At 37.8% G+C, this 5,521-nt stretch overlaps 1 non-coding gene across 1 annotated transcript; it reads left to right on the top strand.

The window, feature by feature from the left end:
- Nucleotides 1-635: 635 nt before the first annotated feature.
- On the top strand, nt 636-768 carry LOC120057373. Its single transcript, XR_005477917.1, has one exon. It is a non-coding gene; the product is annotated as a small nucleolar RNA SNORA49 (small nucleolar RNA).
- Nucleotides 769-5,521: the final 4,753 nt, after the last annotated feature.

The following is a 5,521-nucleotide window of genomic DNA, read 5'->3' as shown; positions in this document are numbered from 1 at the left end:
TGGCAATATTGTCTTCCTTATTCACAGCTTGTGGAATTCCTTTTCATTTGAGTGGTCTCTGGTATGTCAAAGGATCTTTTTTTATAAAAATAAATTAAAGGATTCCATTTCGGTTTGTGATTATATTTGTAGAAGTTATTAACATGGCAAAAGTGTACACCTGAATATTACTAAAGATCTGCAGACCTAGCCTAGTTGTTTACGCTATGCAAAGTAAGGCCTACTCTGAATTTAGAAGTGAGCTTTGATTCATTGCTAGTCCAATACATCTGCTTGAATCCAACATGACCTTATGCTGGCTCACTGTATTTGTGATGCACATTGGGATGTTCCCGTGCATTTTTAAGAATACACAAATCACTCTACCAAAAATGCTCAGATCCAACAAAACTGTGTCAAATTATTCAAAAGAACTTAAGTACATAAACCGTCAGTGGTCCAGTTTTTTAATCGCTTAGATGAGGCAGCTTAGTAAAGCAAAACAGACAATGAACAAGTCAAACAAAGAGAACTATTGGTCGCACTTTACAATAAGGGATGGTGTACAGTGTAATTACAATGTAGGTACGTTATCTGATTTGTGTAACTGCATGTTGACATTTTTATATGCAATAGATTTGTAACAACAAACTTCTCTTCCCCTTCCTTAGTCCAGTCACTCTGTCCCCAGTGGAGATGTCTGGCATTGACAGGGGATACAGCACCATGGCTCCCTCACCTCTCTCATCTAGAACCTCTTACATGGGGCTTGTGAGAGAGCTGAACATTTCTGTAGATTTAGATGTATTATTTTAATCCATGCAAGTCTAAAGCACTCTCTCTCTTTTAATTGTATTCAGCCACATAAATCATCCAGCACAACAGTATATTCTACAAAAAATGTCCATACTCATTTCCCCAGCAAATAAATTTACATTAATTGTAGCTAAACCTCCTCTCGACACCGAATAAATGTTTAAGATTAGTTCTACTCAGTTTTTCTCTATTGTGACTTTAATTGCAAATCCTTTGTATTGTGCATGCCACAAACATGCATAGCAGTTTTAAGTGCTTTGTAAATATGTACCAGAAACTGTAGCAATAATTCCAAGGGCTGACTACTCATGCCATCTGCAGTTATCCTGCTGTTTCCATGGGAATATGACATTTTGCAGAATTAAATCAAGATATATTCTGTGATGGTTGGCAAAAACCCAATAATGTTTAATGCTTAAAACCTAATAGCAATTGCACAGAATACACAGAGAAATCACAATCCAAATAGTGAGAGCTAAATCAAGCTGTCAAGGGGAACAGCAAAGTAAATGGATGGCTAATGGTTATTGACAGCAACATTTGGTTGTTCTGTCAAGTGCTATCAGCAACACATGATGTGAAGACAAATGGCTAAGTAGAATAACAGGCCTGATCCACTAAACAGCTGCAGATTGCTTCATTGGGTGGAGAGGGGGAGGGTGTGGCATCTCTGCCCATTGTCATAAATAAAATATCATAATCAATGCATGCATTGATGCAAACATACATAATGCATGAATGGTAACCTCACACAGATTCATCCTCTAAAATATAAACAGTGTGAACCTGATGATGATAGAGCAGGCTACTGTTACAAACACACACACCCTCTGTCAGTGTCCACTAAATACTGTGCAGTATGACAACGAGTGGATTCCTCACATTCCCGACCATGAGGAACATAACACAGTCAATGGTTGAATCACGTCAAATCAAAACGTTTTTATACTTCTAGTTGTGGCAATTACATTTTATGTCATGTGCCCATACAGTTTGCACCATGTACTCATGGTGAAAGGTAGCCCACTGTACACTAGCCTACTAGACAGTGTAGTGTAGGTTACTCTTATCACTTATTTGAAGTGTGGTTGTGTTACATTGTTCTTATTGACATTGTTGGCAAATTGGCACAATTTGGTAACTGAATGATCGTTTTACGCAAATTACGCATCGCTGCACGGCAACGCTCCGCTGCTGGATTCAGTTGCATAGCGTCCTAGATTTCTCCCCTCCCCCCTTTTGAAGTCATGATGGCGGAACTGTAGTGTTTAGGAGGACTAGAAAACTATTACCCGCCCAGCAGTTCACTTATTTATTTATTTATTTATCTATCATTTCCCCGCAATGACCCGCTGGATTCCAACAAAAAAAGAGAAATATGGCGTTGGTAAGTTAGAAAATTATATCGTCTTATTTACAATAGGGCTGTTTTCACACAGCAGTTTTAATTATTTAGCTAGTTGGCCAAGCCTATTAAACTTGGAAGTTATGTAGGAAGCTTTAGGAAAGGGCGAAATTAAGCTACCTGGAATATTTCACACATGTTGGCTGTATAGGGATCACTGAAAGAAAGTGAATGTTGGATAGATATGAATAAGTTTGGTCAGCGTGTGCGCCCTATGTCCATACAGTAGCAATCCGTAAATCAAGAGGTTCGACTCTAAAGTGATATAGAGCCATGCTACATGTTGTGTGTAAACGTTTGTGTGATAACCAGGTGAAACGTTCTTGCGGCCCCTATACTGTAGAAATGGTGTAATTAGTCTATTACTAGACATTTCAGATATCATGAAAATACCAAGTCACATAGCCTACTACATGAGTCACTTCAGTTAGGGCATGATGTGTGTGTGTGGATACACGCCCTCAAGGTAAAGCAAAGCGAATGGGGAACCGTTTCAGCGAGTATGTTGACGTCAGTACACTGTAATAACGCAGTTTATTGGTACCTGCAAGGTTCTTTGGTTGATGTTGTCACTGTATCAAGCAGTAACACCTTTCATAGATTCTTATCAAAACATAGTTAAGTGAAAATGTATCAAAAGTTATCACCTAGTTGGTTTCCCTCCATTGTTTACAAAACATTAAGATGTGTAAATATAATAGGCATCTGTATTCAGCAGGACAGAAAATAACCATAATCTCATAGAATGATTTAGATCTCATCATGTATGTTCATTTTGTTCTGACACTTATTTGGGTTTTAACTTTGTTTGAACTGGGGTATTGGTATAATTCAAAAAATAACAATATTCTAGTAAGGAATGCCCTTTACCCAGCTTGCTAGCACCAAAAGTAACATACCTCTGTGGAAGTTCCTGTTCATTATTTGTTGTTTTGTAAAGACCACAGACAGAGGTGTCATTTTCTCAGGGTTACTGAAGTCATAGTTTTTCTTGTTGTTGTTCCACTCTTATATTTTTGTTTCTATCTTCTCAATTTTGAATATGACAGATGACTTCATGTAACTGCTGATTGGTTTGTTCTTGTTTGGGTAGATACAGTTTGAAACAGACACTACTTTTAGTTATGTTTGTGAAATGCTGATTGAATCAGAACATCCTTGAAGCTTGTTATGTGCCCATTGCTGCTAAGCCCTAGTAAAAAAAAAAGAGTCAAACCTCTCACTCATGGACTAATGTATGTGATAGTGTAGAGGGTGTTATTGCATATATAGAAGTACAAAATTGACACTTTATTGATATTAATGCATACATACATTTCGTCATCACTCATCAACGCACACATGTATTTCAATCTTTGACTAGGTCAGAGAGAGCTGATAGGATTTTGAGTTTTTGTGTTGTTCATCTAATACAGGGATGGTCAAATTTGATGGGGGTGGGGGCCACAAAAAAATTGAACTCATCATAACGGTCGCAGTTGCTCGCGGGTCTGTGTACTCACATCCATCCCCCCAGCCAGTAATTCGACCATGATAACAAGTTTAGATAGCTGGCCACTAAACTAAGTTAGCAATCTAAAAATATTTAGCTGACATGGGCTAATTGACCAACTATCAGTGACTGACATAACAAGAGAAAAACTGCTGATGCACTACCAAATTTCTAAATTGAACCTTGTGTATTCTACTATTCTAACTCACACCAGTAAGTTGAGACCTTGACTGAGTAAAAAAATAATAATATCAGAGGGCCTTCAAAAGGGCCAGTTGCCCATCATGATCTATAACATGCCAGCCAGGGATGTCACAGGTTGAAGTGCACAACATTGTGAAGGAGCTGCACTAGTGAACCATACTAAGGCACAGACAGTAGCACTTGAGCAGTGACAGTATTGCTGCATCACAACACGCTTGGCTTGATTATTTTCACTGGCACAGCTCCGCTGTTGCCAGGCCTGGCCCTGGACACAGTCAAAACTGTGTCAAGTTGGTGAAACGGGCCATTGTCACTATCTGCATGACAAGAGGGAGATGTCATTTCTTTGGTTTGTTTTTTTATAAAGGCTATTGTTTCTGAGTTGGCAGAGGGAGTTTTAACTACGAATAAGGAAATGTTTTGATGAGGTTTGATGCCATGATGAATTCTATTATTTGCATCCTCTATAGGACTGAATGGCACCCGGGCAATTCCACTGTTTCCGTGCGCAAACACTTAAAATGTATGCCAAACCAAAAACATTGATTTCAAAGTTTAACAAACCATACAACTCTATGCACAAAGACTATTTTTAACAATTTACACTGACATTGTTACAAAAACACATTTACTAGAAGAACTGTGCAGATTCAAAGTTTGCTAACAGAATCTCAGTAAAATCTCCCTCAGTTTTTTATGTGACCATGTTTTCTGCTCCTATTAAACGGAAACTCCACCCCAAAACAACACTTTTATATTTGTTTCATTAGTCCATTGTTGATATAGTCCCAAAATATTTTGCTTGTCAGCAATCACGTTTTCAAGATATATACTTGATCGCTGACATGCAAAACATTTTGGGACTATATCAACAATGGACTAATGAAACAAATACCAAAAGATAGTTTTGGTTTTCCTTTAAGTTTTCCTTTAAGATTCAAAGGTGTCTGCAGAAAGTACGGGTGTCATGACACCATGAGTTTGAAAAAAATATATTTTGGTTTCTGAACTACAGTAAGTGAAGTGGGTTTACATCCGGCAACAGAATTGTGGTAACGGATTATCATCATGGGTCCCTGATCTGTACTACACAGAAATGCATAATTATGGATATGAATGTCATTCTCTTCATGGTGATATATCCTAAATAGGTACACAAAGGTAGAAATATGCAGTATCCTAATTTGCATATGTGGGTATTATTCTACCCACTGGCTATTTTTCTAATGAGCTCCGCCACCAAACAAGACCAAATTTGGTTGGTCCTTACCAAATCTTAACCAATCATAGACATCGATGTTTCACAAGTTTGGACTTCAAAGAACAGCACAGTAGAGCTCAGTAAAGTAGAGTATAGTTAAGTACAGTAGAGTACATTATAGTGTACTCAACTCTAGTGTGATCTACTGTCTACAGTACTTAACTCTACTCTACTCTACTCTAAATTACAGGACTGTGCTGCACTGTACTGAACTATACTCTACTTCTCTTTACTGAACTGTACTGAATTATACTCTACTTCTCTTTACTGTACTGTACTGAACTATACTCTACTTCTCTTTACTGTACTGTACTGATCTATAATCTACTTATCTTTACTGTACTGTACTGTACTGAACTATACT

The sequence above is a fragment of the Salvelinus namaycush genome, chromosome 1, assembly GCF_016432855.1.
Source record: "Salvelinus namaycush isolate Seneca chromosome 1, SaNama_1.0, whole genome shotgun sequence".
In the NCBI taxonomy this organism is placed as follows: domain Eukaryota; kingdom Metazoa; phylum Chordata; class Actinopteri; order Salmoniformes; family Salmonidae; genus Salvelinus; species Salvelinus namaycush.
This window is presented reverse-complemented; position numbering and strand designations above follow the sequence as displayed.